Genomic DNA, 18242 nt, shown 5'->3' on the forward strand with positions numbered 1-18242 from the left:
GGGCGATGAAAATCAGGGATGCACAAGAGGTATAATACATAACCTCGGCCAGCTCCGGACTAGACATATCCTCAGAAGATTAAAGAAATTCAATTACGTTTAAGATCTTGTCCACCCCAGTTTGTCACAGGGATTAATATTCCTCAGAACGTGTAAGATTCTCTTTTATCCTGCAGACTGTTTGCTCTGAGGAATACTGACGTTCTGAAATATTAAAGCTTTCTGTCTCTGACAAAGTCCCCGTTCTTCTGGCCATACCGTACAGTATTCATTTTTCTTACTGTCTGGCTGCGAAACTCAGAACCTTCATAGCAAAGGCGTAGCTGGGCTTATGTGCTTTATGCCGCCCCTACACGCAGCTACGTTCTTAGAATCTTAGAATCAAAGAGCATAGAAGGAGGCCGTTCGGCCCATCGTACCCGCGCTGGCTCTTTGAAAGAGCTCTCCAATTAGTCCCACTCACCTGCTCTTTCCCCATAGCCCTGCATTTTTTTCCTTTTCAAATTTTTATCCAATTCTCATTTTGAAAGTTACAGTTGAAACTGCTTCCATCACCCTTTCAGGCAGTGCATTCCAAATCATCATAACTCACTGTGCAAAAAAAGTCCTGCTCATCCTTCCCTTCTGGTTCTTTTGCCAATTATCTTAAATCTGTGCCCTCTGGTTACCGACCCTCTAGCCAATGGAAACAGTTTCTCCTTATTTACTCTATCAAAACCCCTCATGATTTTGAACACCTCTATTAAATCTCCCCTTCACCTTCTTTGCTCTAAGGCGAACAATCCCAGCGTCTCTAGTCTCTCTGCATAACTGATGTCCCGCATCCCTGGTACCATTTGAGTAAGTCTCCTCTGCACCCTCTCCAAGGCCTTGACCTCCTTCCTAAAGTATGGTTCCCATAACTTCCCTGCTTTTGTACTCTATGCCTCTATTTATAAAACCAAGCATCCCGTATGATTTTTGTAATAGCTTTATCAACTTGTTCTGCCAACTTCAATTTGCAGCAGATAACAAGCCAGATGGAAGAATTACTACCGATTTACCTCGTGAATACAATCATGATAGCATAACACTACATACATTATCTTTCAGTTGAATAGCTGAGCATCGTAATGCCTAGCCGATCCCGAGAATCCCATGCAGACTGGTCTACAATGCAGTCACTGATTGAGAAGTAAAGGGACTAAGGGAGCATATAAAAAAAACATAAAGGCACTCAGTTTCTCAACAAGCTCACGTGGGCAGTCTCCTTGGGCCTGCTCCTTTTCCCTCACTGAAAAAAACATGAATTCCAAACAACCTCAAGTTGATGCCAGCCTTGTCTCAGTGGGTGGCATTCTCATATCTGGGTCATAAGATTGTGGGTTCAAGTCCCACTCCACAGACTTCAATACGTAATCTAGGCTGGCACTGTAGAGCAGTGCTGAGGCAGCGCTGCACTGTCGGAGGAGCCTTCTTTCGGGTGAGACATAAATCCGAGGCCCCCCCCTGCCCTGTCAGGTGGATGTAAAAAATCCCAGGACAGGGGAGCTCTCCCTGGTGTCCTGGGCCAACAATTATCCCCTCAATCAACATCACTGAAAAAACAGGTTATCTGGTCGTTTGTCTCATTGCTGTTTGTGGGATCTTGCTGTGCACAAATCCAATGCCGCCTTTTCCTACATTTTGCAACAGTGACTACACTTCAAAAGTGCTTCATTGGCTGTAAAGCGCTTTGGGACGTCCTGAGTTCATGAAAGGCGCTGTCGAGATACGAGTTCTTTCTTTAAATATCACATTCTGATTGGAAGAAGTGAGCAGGCAATGAAAGAGGCAGAGGGAACAAAAGAGAAAGGAAAGTGGGAGATGAAAAGCAAGGAAAGAGGCCAAATAAAGTGAATCCATGCTATTCCCTGTGTCTGTGCGCTGCAAAAAAAAATTGATTAAATTTGTCAAGCATGACCTGGGACCAATGTGATAACCAGTAAAAACATGTTACTGTAGGTATAAACCTTTACTTTTGCAATCAGTGTAATTAGAGTGGGTGCAAGTAACTGGAGGATGAAGTCTGCATTGAAAGAATGAGTGGTACGTTATGCTGATTAGGAAAGAAATCTGGAGGTTATGGTGGATAAGGCTATGGAACCTGATATTATAGTACTTTGTTGTAATTAGAAAAAAGAGACGAATAAAATACAAGGCTGAATTAGCAGAGGGACAGAGTACAAACTGAAAGATTGGACTGGTGCTGTACAATTTGTGGATCTACCCCATCTTGAGTATACTGTTTATTCTTGGTCACCTGTCCCTAAAAACAACAACAACTCGCATTTATATAGCACCTTTAACATAGTAAAACGTCCCAAGGCGCTTCACAGGAGTGTTAGCAGACATAATTTGACACCAAACCACATAAGGAGATATTAGGACAGGTGATCAAAAGCTTGGTCAAAGAGGTAGGTTTAAGGTACTTAAAGGAGGAGAGAGAGGTAGCGAGACAGAGAGGTTTAGGGAGGGAATTCCAGAGCTTACGAGCCCAGGCAGTTGAAGGCACGGCCGCCAATGGTGGAGCGATTAAAATCGGGGAGGCACAAGAGGCCAGAATTGGAGGAGCGCAGAGATTTCGGAGGGTTATAGGGCTGGAGGAGGTTGCAGAGATAGGGGAGGGGCGAGGTCACGGATTTGAAAACAAGGATGAGAATTTTAAAATCGAGGCGTTGCCGAACCGAGAGCCAATTGAGGTCAGCGAGCACAGGGGTGTTGGGTAAACGGGACTTGGTGCGAGTTAGGATACGGGCAGCAGAGTTTATTGTTCTCAGCCAAGCCGAGGTACACGTCAGCCGTGACTTAATTGAAACCAGGAGCAAGATGGAAGTCAGGCAAACAATGGAGCAAAATAGTTGTTGAATGACAGTGAATCAGACAATATAAATGGATTTAAATGGCAATCTGGAGGAAAGGATTGAAGGACTGAGAGGTGATTGGGCAAGTGGACAATAAAAGAGGATGGATATAGCTTTGTATGCAGTACCAGATCTATAGAAAGTTTGAGAGAATGTTTGAGAACAGACAGAATGCATTATAATTGTCAGCAGTGTATGAATAATTAAAGTCTGTATTCCATCTTTTCTTAGTTGCATCTTTCTATGTGATTATTTTTTTGGCCTGTTGTACTAGGCTCTCAACCATTTTCATTACTTTAATTCATTTGCAGCAAGTAATGAGATCGCTTGGGTTAACTGTAATTAGGTTTGCCAGCAAACTCATATGTCCCCTGTACCTTACTTTGATTGGTACTTAGAAACCTATCTTTTGCAGATGGCCCTAGCTTCTGGGAGCAATTGACCCTACTCTGACAGCAAGGCTGACACTCCCCATTTCTCTTTGACACTCTGGTAATTACCAGGTGGCCCCATTGCACCGCACAGAATAATTTTCATTGCCCTCTCACCATAAACACTAGAGCATAAACACCGGCATAGAGCACTTGAGCCGAATGGCCTGTTTCTGTGCTGTAACTTGTATGCATGTAATTTACTATAACCTATTGGTCTTTTGTGTGTAAACTGTACTTTCTGTTGTTTGCTAGCAAATTTGCTTCAGGGAGGAACCAAGCCAAACATTTCAAACATAAACATCCGATATCATTGGTTCAGTCGTGCGTACTACTGGCAGTTCCTTATAAATTGAGCTGACAGTTACCTAAAACCAGCGAGCCCCAGCAACTGGTTGAAGGTTATTAAGTAGGTTGTGTTGTTCAAATTATTGAAATGGCTCTTCAGAGAGAGAGAGAGAGATAGATCAAGCCAGTTGGCGCCTGCAATTGGAAAGTAGAAAACAATGGCCCAGAATTTCCTGGAAACATAATGGCACATCTACGTCACAGGGCCTGTTTCATGGCACAAAAGGAAGTGAAAATTATGGCGACTTACACCATTACTTACGACAAGCCATAATTTCCTGTGACTTTCGAGCCACTCCTCCATTACCCTCGCCGAAACAGTGAGCAGTTCATTATCATAGCCCCGCCTTCCCCAGTGAAGTCAGTGTGGATCGCGGATTTCCTGAATTCAGGCTCCTTTTATCGGCGTTGTCACTTAGACGGTGAAATAATGGCGCTGCTAAGTCCTTGGTGACCCGGTAGTGGTGTGATTTATGGATTTAAAGCTTCCATCAGCAGTTCAATTTATTATTTTTCAAGCAAATCTGCAGAAAATTACTTCGGATACCTGCTGGGAGATTTATAGGGATTTCATTACCTTGGTGAATTAGTCACCATTTTATTATTGTGTTATGATTTCATGAATTAATTTGAAATGCGGCTTGTGGCTGTAACGTCTCAAATCATGCGAGAACACAGCCAGATTGGTTTGTGGAACTAAAGGGATCGTTAGATAATTGAAACAAAGGAGATTTTCTTTTTAAACTGACTGTTCCGTCCCTACTTGCTCCTTTTGCCCGGTGAACCAGGTAAAAAGGACTTTCTGTTCTTAATCCTACTCCCAACTATTCTCCACAGTCTCAGCGGGGGCCAAAGATCCTAGCTCAAGTATAAGGCTTATCAGAAATGTAAGTGTACTCACGAAAGCTACATCTATATCGAATAACCATGGCCCAAGGATAAACTGCAGAGCTATGTGAGGGTATCTAGGCCAATCAGTCTTGCAGCTATGCGCAAAAGTACAATGCAAAAACTAATTCGCAACAGCCCACACACATTGTAATCTACCCCTCACCTTCCACTGTTATAAAAGCAGGGAATCCAATGGGGAATTCAGGCCCAACTGGTCCATGCCGGTGTTTATGCTCCACACGAGCCTCCTCCCTCCCTACTTCATCTCACCCTATCAACATATCCTTCTATTTCTTTCTCCCTCATGTACTTATCCAGCTTCTCCTGAAATGCCTCTACGCTATTCGCCTCAAATTACTCCATGTGGCAGTGAGTACCACATTCTCACCACTCTCTGGGTAAAGAAGTTTCTCCTGAATTCCCTATTGCTATTTATTAGTGATTATCTTATACTTATGACCCCTAGGGAGGTCTTGGGTTTAATCTTTGGTCTATGCCAGGTTAGCTGATCTGAATCTTACCACTTTTCTTACCTGAATTTTACTACTTTTAAGTTATTTGCTTGTCCATTATTTGTTTGTTAAATTTACTGAATATTTTAAACTTACAATGAGATCTGATATGACGCTCTACCACTCTTTGAAGGACTGGAGGGTAGGTTTGTGAAGATGTGGAATAAAACAAACACCAGGCAAGGGTTTATTAGCTCAGGCATGTTACTGAAAGCTTACCTAGATCTCAAGGCAAACATAGACATCCTTGAAGGTATTGGGGTGGTGGGACTCATAGATTAGAATGAAGTAAGAGACAAAAGCCAAGATAATCCAGAGTGAGGGTACAGAAGATCCAAAAAGCTTAGCAGTAGTTGCTATCCAGTAAAATTTAAGTCAGGTCTTTCAGGGGGGACTAAGGCAGCTTTTTTTTGAAGCTACTTGTCAGCTTTTCCAAGTTTTGTGTGTTAACCTAAAAGAAAAGAAGTAAAGAAAGAACTTGCATTTGTATAGTGCCTTTCACAACCTTTAGGATGTCCCAAAAGTGCTTTATAGCTAATGAGGTACTTTCGACGTGTGGTCACTGTTGGACCTGTCTGCTATGAGGAAATTTGTGCCATTCCCAGTCCTCCCTTCCATCCACCATGTCCCTTTAATTGAAATAATGGTCAGCCTTGAGTTAATTGATAGAGTTGAATGTTACCTGCTGCGTACCTGTACTCAAGGTTCCTTTGAAGGTGCACACAACATGAAAATGAATCTGGATCGATCCGCAGAATGTGAATGTTTTGTAGTTACATTTAGCAAATGGCCTTGATCTAGAGGGAAAATAATGGAACAAGGAAGTCTGGGGGCGGGGGCGGGGGAAGCAGACCATTTGTTAAGAGCTCACAATTACCCTGAGACAAAGGAAGATGCCTTTCCTCCTGTGCATGATTCACTAGAAGTAGAGACAGTGGAATCTGTCAGTGTTGTTTACTGAAGTATTAAAATGGCGCCTGAATTCACTTAAAAAATACCCAGAAAATGTTAGAGAAACATAACGGGGTAGAAATTCGTATTCGCCTGGTTTTGAGTGCGAAAGCGGCAATGTGCCTACAACACGCACCTGAACTGGGAGGCCTGAGGCCTAAAACCGGCCCGAAATTGGGCCTCGGGCTTGACCTAAATAAGATAAATAAACAGGATTAGTGTAAATCCCAGATTTAGCATTCAACAACAACAATTTGCATTTATACAGCACCTTTGATTTGGTAAAACACCCCAAGGCGCTTCACAGGAACGTAACCAGACAAAAATTTGACGCGAGCCATAAAAGGAGACATTAGGACAGATGACCAAAAGCTTGGCCAAAGAGGTAGTTTTAAGGAGCAAATTAAAGAAGGAGAGAGAGAAGTGGAGAGGTTTAGGGAGGGAATTCCAGAGATTAGGGCCTCGATAGTTAAAGGCATGATCGTGAAATGGTGGGGCGAAGGAAATCGGGGATGCGCAAGATGCCAGAATTCTCGGAAAGTTGTAGGGCTGGAGGATATTACAGAGATAGGGAAGAGGGGCGAGGCCATGGAGGGATTTGAACACAGGGATAAGAATTTTAAATTCAAAGCATTGCTGAACCGGGAGGCAATGCAGGTCAGTGAGCACAGGGGATGACACGAGTTAGGATACAGGCAGCAGACATTTAGATGAGCTGAAGTTTACGGAGGGTGGAAGATGGGAGGCCGGCCAGGAGAGCATTGGAATAGTCGAGTCTGGAGGTAAGAAAAGTACGGATGAGGGTTTCAGCAGCAGCTGGGCTGAGGAAGGGACAGAGTCGGGCGATATTACGGAGGTGGGAAGTAGGTGGACTTGGTGATGGAGTTGGAAGCTCATCTCAGGGTCAAAATAGGACGCCGAGGTTGCAAATGGTCTGGTTCGGCCTCAAGCAGTGGCCAGGGTGGGGGATGGAATCTCTGGGATAGAGGGGACAGAGTTCATAGCAGGGGCCGAAGACATTAAGATTAACAAATCCTGCCAAAGTTTAGTTTTTTTTTTCACAGCACCGCAGCAGCCATGCGATTGAATACTGAGATCAATTGTGTATCTGACAGGTGAAATAGCAATTTATTTTGGTCGATATTTTTATTTGTTACCTTTCTTACTTTAGGAGACCGCAGATTGAATTTGTGAATGACCTGAGTGATCAGGGCTCATTGACTGGGTGAACCACCCACTTTATTCTGGCATTAGTTCAAACAGGAACCAATTTGACATTGAATTGATTTGGCCGCCTGTGATTTGTATCAAGTGCACTGCAGAAAAAGAGGTCAGATTTGAGCACCCAGCCGACCTCGGTAAGACAGTATAACCAGGACCTAAGGTAATAAATCGTAAAGTGTGCCTTGTATTGGATGCGAGTACATGCAGTATCAAGACAGCTGTGCCATTCTGAAGTCTGAGCTTGCTGGCAGACAGAGTGTCCTTTGCAGAATTAATCCATAGTCCAGCTGGACATTAGTATGCTTCCTGGAATCAAACCAAATCAAGGTAAATGGACCTTTAACTAGTCGGAATAAAATGTAATCATCCATCTGCTTCATTCTGTAGTTTAGAAATTACTGTTTGTGATACTAGTGCAATCTTGTTTAAGATATTTGTTAACACCTGCATTAGAACGGCAGCCAAAGCAAATCAGAGGATCAAACATCACAGAAGGAGGCCATTCCACCATTGTGCCCCTGCCTGTGCTGGCTCTTTGAAAGAGCTATCCAGTTGCTCCTACTCCCCTGATCTTTCCCCATAGCCCTGCAAATTTTTTCCTTTTCAAGTATATATCCAATTCTCTTTCAAAAGTTACTATTAATCTCCTTCCACCGCCCTTTCAGGCAGCGCATTCCAGATCATAACTCACTGCATTAAAAAATTCTCCTCATATTCCCCCTGATTCTTTTTGCTAATTATCTTAAATATGTGTCTGGTTACTGACCCTCCTGCCAATAGGAAATAGTCTCTCCTTATTTACTCTACCAAACCCCTGTAATTAATGACCCCTTAACTTTCTAAGGAGAACAATCACAGTTTCTCTGCATAACTGAAGTCCTATCATCCATGGGATTAACCCCACCACCCCCAGTTCTGGTGTGCTAGAAGTAATAGCCAGTACCCTGCCCTTCGATCAAATAGTGCCATGGGATCTTTTACATCCACCTGAAAAGGCATACAGGGCCTCATTTTAACTTCTCATTTGAAAGACAGCACCTATCTGATAGTGCAACACTCCCTCAGTGCTGCATTGGATTATTAGCCTTGTGCTTAAGTCTCTGGAGTGGGACTTGAACCCACAACCTTCATTACTCAGAGATGAACATGCTACCCACCGAGCCACAGCTGGCACCCTATATAGCGATGCTGATGTGAGGGTACCAAGAGGCTGGCACAAAACAGCTCAGCACCCAACAGCCCGGAATGCCCGTTAAATATGGGCATGAGGAGCTCCGTGCACAATGCACGCTGGAATGTCAGAAGACTGTCACCCGGCCTTAATATTGCAATGAAGGTGAGAGCTTCCTCCCAACAATTTTTTCAGGTTTAGAAATGCACATGGCATTAATCTGACGGAACAAATCACCGCCATTAGGGCAATAATGGAAATAAGAATCACTCCGTTGAATTTGGCAATCTATTCCCATTAGTGTTAGCATACAAGGACATGGGACTCCATCATCACCACAGCTATTAGTCTGATTCGGAAGAGCCACGATTTTTGAGGCGGAAACTAAACTCAGATTGATGAACAAGAAAGGGGCAGCCCTCTCTTTTCTGGCTCTGAGCTAAATTGTTATATTATGTCATCCTTTTTCCAAATATTACTTAGCAAGTCTTATTCGAAAAATAGAACCACATGGGATTAAAGGGATGGTGGTAACGTGGGTATGTAATTGGCTAAGGGACAGGAGGCAGAGAGTAGTGATGAACGGATGTTCTTCTGACTGGAGAGAAGTATACAGTGGGGCCCCCCAGGAGTCGGTATTAGGACCGTTGCTTTTCTTGTTATATATAAATGACCTGGACTCGGGTATAGGGAGTACAATTTCAAAGTTTGCTGATGATACAAAACTTGGCAACAGTGAGGAGGATAGTAGCAGACTTCAGGAGGACAGAGACAGACTGGTGAAATGGGCAGACACATGGCAAATGCAATTTAATGTAAATAGGTGTGAAGTCATGCACTTTGGGAGGAACAAAATGGAGAGGCAGTATAATCTAAATGGTAGGGGGATGCAAGAGCAGAGGGACCTGGGGATGCATATTCACAAATCTTTGAAGGTGGCAGGGTAAGTTGATAAAGTGGTTAAGAAAGTATATGGGATAATTGGCTTTGTAAATAGGGGCATTAAATACAAAAACAATAAAGTCATGCTAAACCTTTACAAATCACTGGTTAGGCCTCAACTGGAGTATTGTGTACAATTCTGGGCACTACACTTTAGGAAGGATGTCAAGGCCTTGGAGAGGGTGAAGAGGAGGTTTACCAGGATGATACCAGAGATGAGGGATTTCAGTTATATGAAGAGATTGGAGAAGCTGGGATTGTTCTCCTTGGAGCAGAGAAGGATAAGGGGAGACCTAATAGAGGTATTTGAAATTATGAGGGGTTTTGATAGAGCAAGTAGGGAGAAACTGTTTCCTCTGGCAAGTGGATCGGTAACCAGAGGTCACAGATTTAAAATAATTCGCAAACGAACTGGAGGGGAAATGAGAATTGTTCAGATCTGGAACGCACTACCTGAAAGGGTGGTGGAATCAGATTCCATAGGAACTTTCAAAAGGCAATTGGACATGTACTTGAAGAGATCTAATTTGCAGGGTTATGGGGAAAAAGTTGGGGTGTGGGACTAATTTGGACAGCTCTTTCAAAGAGCCAGCACAGGTACGAAGGAACGAATGGCCTCCTTCTGTGCTGTAAGATTCTATGATTCTAACTCCATTCAAATTTTAAAGTACCCAGAGAATCTATTTATATCCCACTGTTGCTCAGTGCGTAATTTCTTTACATCTCACACTGTATCTTGTATAGATCTCATTTTTCCACATTGTGTATCTTCTATATATTTCACTGTTCCATTGTCTGTATTTTCTCTAAATCCCACTATTCCACAGTGAGTATCTTCCTTACACCCCACTATTCCACAGAGTATCCTCTACAGATCCATAGTTCCACAGTGTGTATTCTCTATAGATCACAGTGTTCCATTGTTTAGTAGATCCCTGTGTTCTGCAGTGTATATCCTCCATAGATAACATTGTTCCATAGTGTACATCCTCCATAGATCACAATGTATATCTTTTGTAGATCCCTGTGTTCCATAGTGTCAGGATAAACCCGGCAACTACAGGCCAGACACTTTAACCTCGATGGTGGGGAAGCTTTTAGAAACAATAATCAGGGACAAAGTTAATAGTCACTTGGACAAGTATGGATTAATAAAGGAAAGCCAGCACGGATTTGTTAAAGGCAAATCTTGTTTAACTCACCTGATTGAGTTTTTTGATGAGGCGACAGAGAGGGTTGATGAGGCCAATGAGGTTGATGATGTGTATATGGACTTTCAAAAGGTGTTTGATAAAGTGCCACATAATAGGCTTGTCAGCAAAATTGAAGCCCATGGAATAAAAGGGGGAGTGGCAGCAGTAACAGGAAATAGAGAGTAGCAGTGAACGGTTGTTTTTCGGATTGGAGGGAGGTATACAGTAGTGTGCCCCAGGGGCCGGTGCTGGGACCACTACTTTTTTTGATATATATTAATGACTTGGACTTGGGTGTACAGGGCACAATTTCAAAATTTGCAGATGACACAAAACTTGGAAGTGTAGTGAACAGAGAGGGGGATAGTAATAGACTTCAAGAAGATGTAGACAGACTGGTGGAATGGGCAGACACGTAGCATATGAAATTTAATGCAGAGATGTTATACATTTTGGCAGGAAGAACGAGGAGAGGCAATATAAACTAAATGGTACAATTCCAACGAGGATGCGGGGACAGCAAGACCTGGGGGTATACATGCACAAATCGTTGAAGGTGGCAGGACAGGTTGAGAAAGAGGTTAAGAAAGCATACAAGATCCTGGGAAGAACAAAAGCAAGGAAGTCATGTTGAATCTTTATAAAACACTGGTTCGGCCACAACTGGAGTATTGTGTCCAATTCTGGGCACCGCACATTAGGAAGGATCTGAAGGCCTTAGAGAGGGTGCAGAAAAGATTTACTAGAATGGTTCCAGAGATGAGGGACTTCAACTATGTGGATAGACTGGAGAAGCTGGGGTTGTTCTCCTCAGAGCAGAGAAGGTTGACAAGAGGTCAAAATCATGAAGGATTTAGACAAAGTAAATAAAGAGAAAACTTTAGGCGTTTCTGCGGCCGCAGATGTGATGCCAGGATGGTATGTTGCCTCCCTGGTGCCAGGGTCAAGGATGTCACTGAGCGGATGCAGAACATTCTGGAGGGGGAGGGGGAACAGCCAGAGGTCATGGTCCATATCGGTACCAATGACATAGGTACAAAGAGGGATGAGGTCCTGCAAGTAGATTTTAAGGAGTTAGGAAAGAGATTAAGAAGCTGGACCTCAAAGGTAGTAATCTCCGGATTACCCCCGGTGCCACATGCTAACGAGTGCAGAAATAGGAGGATAGAGCAGATGAATGCGTGGCTAGAGAGATGGTGCAGGAGGGAGGGCTTTAGATTCCTGGGGCATTGGGACCAGTTCTGGGGGAGGTGGGACATGTACAAGCCGGATGGGTTGCACCTCAACAGGGCCGGGACCAATATCCTCGCGGGGAGGTTCTAGTGCTGTTGGGGAGGGTTTAAACTAGCTTGGTGAGGGGATGGGAACCTGAGTGTAGATTCAGAAGGGAGAAAAGCAGAGCCGGAAATGGAAGGCAGAAAATTAGTAAGTGAGTTTGGAAGGCAGAGGAAACAAAGATTAGAAAATAGACAACAAAGGAGTTTGGCAGTGCTTGATGGTATATACCTCAATGCAAGGAGTATAGTGAATAAGGCAGATGAGCTAAGGGCACAGATAGACATGTGGAAGTTTAATATCTTAGCTATTACAGAAACATGGCTTAAAGAGGAGCAGGAATGGCAGCTCAATATTCCTGGTTACAGGGTTTTCAGACGAGATAGAGACGGGGATCAAAAAGGAGGGTGTCGGCAATATTGGTTAAAGAAACAATTAGAACTGTGAGGAGGGATGATTTGTTAGAAGGATCATCAAATGAGGCCATGTGGGTTGAGCTAAAGAACAAAAAAGGGGCAGTCACACTTCTGGGAGTGTACTATAGACCCCCAAACAGTCAGAGGGAGATAGAAGAGCAAATATGTAGACAAATTTCTGAGAAGTCCAACAACAATAGGGCAGTAATAGTGGGGGATTTCAACTACCCTAATATTAACTGGGATACAATCAGCGCAAAAGGTATAGAGGGCCCAGAATTCTTAAATTGCATTCAGGAGAACTTTTTTAGCCAGTATGTAGCAAACCCAACAAGAGGGGGGGCAGTTCTGGATTTAGTTTTATGGAATGAAGCTGAGCAAGTGGAAGGAGTATCAGTGGGAGAGCATTTTGCTGGTAGTGATCAGAATTCAGTTAGATTTAACGTAGTTATGGAAAAGGACAAAGATAGAACAGGTGCTAAAGCTGTAAACTGGGGAAGGGCCAATTTTATCAAGCTGAGAAGTGATTAACAAAAGTGGACTGGAAACAGCTACTTGAAGGTAAATCAGTGTCAGAGCAGTGGGAGGCATTCAAGGAGGAGATAGTGAGGGTTCAGAGTAAACATGTTCCCACAGAGAAAAAGGGTAGGGCTGCCAAATCTAGAGCCCCCTGGATGTCAAGGAGCACACAGGGAAAGATAAGGCTAAAAAGGGAAACTTATGTCAGACACCGAGCTCTCAATACTGCAGAAAGCCGAGAGGAGTATAGAAAGTGCAGGGGTGAAATTAAAAACGAAATTAGGAAAACAAAGAGAAGGCATGAAAAAATATTGGCAAGTAAAATTAAGGAAAATCCAAAGATGTTTTATAAATACATTAAGAGCAAGAGGATAACTAAGGAAAGAGTAGGGCCTATTAGAGACCAAAAAGATAACCTATGTGTGGAGGCGGAAGATATGGGTATGATTAATGAATTCTTTGCATCTGTCTTCACAAAAGATGGGGACAATGCAGATATTGTAGTTAAGGAGGAGGAGTGTGAAATATTAGCTGGGGTAAACATAGTGAGGGAGGAAGTATCAAAGGGTTTAGCATCTTTGAAAGTAGATAAATCGCCAGGCCCGGATGAAATCTATCCCAGGCTGTTAAGAGAAGCCAGGGAGGAAATAGCGGAGGCTGTGACCATCATTTTCCAATCCTCCCTGGCTACAGGCGTGGTGCCGGAGGATTGGAGGACTGCTAAGGTTGTACCGGTGTTTAAAAAGGAAGAAAGAGATAGACCGAGTAATTACAGGCCAGTCAGCCTTACCTCAGTGGTGGGCAAATTATTGAATCAATTCTGAGGGACTGCATAAATCATAATTTAGAAAGGCACGGGTTAATCAAGGACAGTCAGCATGGATTTGTTAAGGGAAGGTCGTGTCTGACTAATTTTATTGAATCTTTTGAGGAGGTAACAAGGAGGGTCGAGGAGAGTAACGTGTTTGTTGTAGCGTGCATGGATTTTAGCAAGGCTTGTGACAAGGTCCCACATGGCAGACTGGTCAAAAAAGTAAAAGCCCATGGGATCCAAAGGAAAGTGGCTAGTTGGATCCAAAATTGGCTCAGTGGCGGGAAGCAAAGGGTAATGGTTGACGGGTGTTTTTGGAACTGGAAGGCTGTTTCCAGTGGGGTTCCGCAGGGCCCAGTACTCGGTCCCTTGCTTTTTGTGGCATATATTAATGATTTGGATTTGAATGTGGGGGGCTTGATCAAGAAGTTTGCAGATGATATAAAAATTGTCCGTTTGGTTTATAGTGAGGAGGAAAGCTGTAGACTGCAGGAAGATATCAGTGGACTGGTCAGGTGGACAGCAAAGTGGCAAATGGAATTCAATCCAGAGAAGTTGTGAGGTAATGCATTTGGGGAGGGCAAACAAGGCAAGGGAGTACACAATAAATGGGAGGATACTGAGAGATGTAGAGGAAGTGAGGGACCTGGGAGTGCATGTCCACAGATCCCTGAATGTAGCAGGACAGGTAGATAAGGTGATTAAAAAGGCATGCGGGATACTTTCCTTTATTAGCCGAGGCATAGAATATAAGAGCAGCGAGGTTATACTAGAGCTGTATAAAACACTAGTTAGGTCACAGCTTGAGTACTGCGTAGAGTTCCAGTCACCACATTACAGGAAAGATGTGATTGCACTAGAGAGGGTACAGAGGAGATTTATGAGGATGTTGCCAGGGCTGGAGAATTTTAGCTATGAGAAAAGATTGGGTAGGTTGGGGTTGTTTTCTTTGGAACAAAGGAGGCTGAGGGGAGATTTAATTGAGGTATATAAAATTATGACGGAGTGGATAGGGAGGACCTATTTCCTTTAGCAAAGGGGTCAGTGACCAGGGGGCAAAGACTTAAAGTAATTGGTAGAAGGATTAGAGGGGAGCTGAGGAGAAAGTTTTTCACCCAGAGGGTGGTGGGGGTCTGGAACTCACTGCCTGAAAGGGTGGTAGAGGCAGAAACCCTCAACTCATTTAAAAAGTACTTGGATGTGCACTTGAAGTACTGTAACCTACAGGGCTACGGTCCAAGTGCTGGAAAGTGGAATTAAGCTGGATAGCTCTTTTCGGCCGGCACAAACACGATGGGCCGAATGGCCTCCTTCTTTGCCGTAACTTTCTATGATGCTATGATTCTATGAAACTGTTCCCATTGGCAGACGGGTCGAGAACCAGCGGACACAGATTTAAGGTGACTGGCAAAAGGAACCAAAGGTGACATGAGGAAAAACCTTTTTACGCAGCGAGTGGTTATGATCTGGAATGCGCTGCCTGAAAGGGCGGTGGAAGCAGATTCAATCATGGCTTTCAAAAAGGAATTGGATAAATACTTGAAGAGAAAACATTTGCAGAGCTGCAGGGAAAGAATGGGGGAATGGGACTAACTAGATTGCTTCTTACAAAGCCGGCACGGGCTTGATGGTCTGAAAGGCTTGCTTCTGTGTTGTAACCATCCTATGACTCTACGATAACCTCTGTATATCCACCGATGCATCGTGTGCATAGTTTACAGTTTCCACTGCTGTTCAATGTTTATGCTGACTAGGTCTCATTTATCCGCAGCCTATGTCCCCTATTTATTCTACTGTTCCACAATATGTATCCTCGGTATCCCACTGCTTCACAATGTGTTACCTCTACATCCTGCTGTTACTCTGTGTGTTTGCTCACAATCGCAATAAAGAGGGGGCTAGGCTTCAAACAATTAGACATCACTTCAAGTGACACTTCAATGGCATATCAATCCGAACCTCTCTCCTTCTGCATTGCAGCAAGCAGGGGAACTTACCTACAAAATCTCAGTGTGTGTGAAGTGAAATCTGATACGGACACAAAATCAAACAAATGTAAATGATTCTTTAATGAACGAGCCATGGAGTATCACATTGTCATTTTTGGTCTTTATATTTTCTGAATCTATTTAACTAATGAAGACAATATGTGTGAGGCTGGTTAGAGATTTGCGGATGTAGAACAATAGAGTTTATTGTATACGATGTTGCGTTACTGTTATCAAATCGTCAGGGTCACAAAACATGTTATTCCCTGGAGAGCAGGATTCGCGATCGCCCCCCACCCCCCTCAACCTGATTGGGTGATCCTTGACTGTTACTCAAACAGCTTTTCTACCCACCTCCAAGATTTTTATAATTAATAACCAGAAGAGTTCAAAGAAGATGAAACAAAAACATTTTTTTCTTTATGCCCTTTTGAATTTTCTCCCTGGTTGCTTACAGCAGTGCCCTGGAGATTAATCTTTTTTAATTCCTGGAGACTCCGGGACAAACCTGGAGACTTGGCGACCCCAGTGTAGGCGTGACCAGCGTGACCGAGTATACTGATAAAGCCAGGGGACCGATTTGCATCGATCCTCTGGGTTTGGGCAGGTGCCGAACGCTACCCGAAAACAGGCCCAGACTAATTTCTAGGCTAACATCACTGTTGCACATCAGCGGTGTCCTAAATACAGATAGCGGGGTGGGTTTTTATCCTCACCGCCTGGGTGCTAATCTGGAGAGGTGCATTGCAGACCTTTTATACAGACCAATACCCTATATTGATTTCAATGGAGCGAAAATCGGTCAGGTCCTATAAAGAGCCGATTGTCCGCCCTGCCAGATTATCGCTAGGGTCGCCAAAACCTCCGGGATTGTCCTGGAGTCTCCAGGAATTGAAGATTCATCTCCAGGGCACTGCTAGGTGCAACCCAGGAGAAAAATCATTGGGGCATTGAAGAAAATTGTGGGGTTTTTTTTCATTTTCTTTGAACATTTATTAGTTATAAATATATTGGAGATGGGAAAAAAAGGCTGTTTCATTAATAGTCAAGATTAATCCAACTGGGGAACAAAGAGTCTGTTCCCTTTCCAATTGGCCGTGGGGAGACAGTGTGCCTGAAGGATGGACCAATGGCAGGAGTGTGGGCGGTTCGAGCCGGGAGATCATGTGATGAAACCTCCAGGAATACACCCAGCCAGAGTTGGCAACCTGAATTATCGCCCAGAGGTGAAAATGACAATCTACCTAAGAGAAACTTTGTCTTTCTCAGTTTAGCATCCATAAGGTTTAGACATCTTCTTACTGTGGGTACCAGTGTTCTGTAAACCACAGAAACAGTCCTGCCTTTTCATGAATCCCAATATCAAAGGGCAAATAAAATGGAGTTTTAACCCTATCCTATCTGATTCACTCCTGATTGCTCCATGTGTGGTCCAATCCTGCGTATTTGTCCATGGGATCATCCCAGTTGAGTCCTATCCCAAACTCTCCTGATGCCCACATAGTATCATAGTAGGTACAGTACAGGAGGAGGCCATTTGGCCCATCGTGCCTGTGTCGGCTCTTTGAAAGAGCTATCCATTTAGTCCCATCCCTCTGCTGTTTCCCCATAGCCCTGTAAATGTTTTCCCTTCAAGTATTTATCTAATTCCTATTTGAAAGTTATTATTGAATCTGCTTCCACCACCCTTTCAGGTAGCACATTCCAGATCATAACAACTCGCTGCATAAAAAAAAATGTTTCCTCATGTCGCCTCTGGCTCTTTTGCCGATCACCTTAAATCTGTGTCCTCTGGTTACTGACCCTTCTGCCACTGGAAACAGTTTCTCCTGATTTATTCTATCTAAACCGTTCATGATTTTGAACACCTCTATCAAATCTCCCCTTAACTTTCTCTGTTCTAGATAACAGAACAGCAGGAGACGTGCATAACTTTTCCTTGTGCTAGCCCAGGGCACTAAGGTCAGTTGTATTGCAGCACCACACACCTGAGAGGAGCTCACTTAGCACAGACTGGACGATCAAAGCTGAGTTCTGTCGAATTTATACAGCATCAGTTACGCATGGGTTGGTGTTTTTATTCACTGGGCTACTGGGTGGAATTCACCATATCCCTTTGAAGGCCATTGCAAAAGTCTTCCATGCAGGTATTGTAGTGTAGTGGTTGTGTTACTGGACTAGTAATCCAGTGTGACTGGACTAAGCATCCCGAGAATGTGTATTCATAATCCCACCATAGCAATTAGTGAATCTGAATTCAGTTTTAAAAATCTAGGCGGGTATCAGTAAAAGTGACTATGAGGCTGTCGGATTGTTGTGAAAACCTAACTAATTCACCAATGTTCTTTAGGGAAGGAAACCTGCCATCCTTGCCCAGTCTGGGCCTACATGTGAGTCCAGTCCCACAACAACGTGGTTGACTCTTAACTGCCCTCAGAAGTAGCCTGAGTTGTATCGAACTGCTGGTGGTTCAAGAAGAAGGCCCACCTCCACTTTCTCAGAGCAACTAGGGATGGGCAATAAATGTTGGCCTTGCCAGCGACGCCCACATCCTGAGAATGGATTTTAAAAAAAGGAACGTTGGAAAGGCAGATTGGGCAAAATTTTGCTGGAGTGGGGCATCTCGCAGCATGCCCCGTTAGTTAGACTTCTTCCTCCCTCCTTCAGCTCGAATATAATTTGCGCTGT

The 18242-nt window shown here is 43.7% G+C and overlaps 1 protein-coding gene across 2 annotated transcripts in view; it reads left to right on the forward strand.

The window, feature by feature from the left end:
* LOC137327487 (neural cell adhesion molecule 2-like) overlaps positions 1 to 18242 on the forward strand; it is a 1142796-nt gene that overhangs the window by 978003 nt on the left and 146551 nt on the right. The window lies entirely within an intron of this gene.

Source organism: Heptranchias perlo, chromosome 11 (assembly GCF_035084215.1).
Source record: "Heptranchias perlo isolate sHepPer1 chromosome 11, sHepPer1.hap1, whole genome shotgun sequence".
NCBI classification, from domain to species: Eukaryota; Metazoa; Chordata; class Chondrichthyes; order Hexanchiformes; family Hexanchidae; genus Heptranchias; species Heptranchias perlo.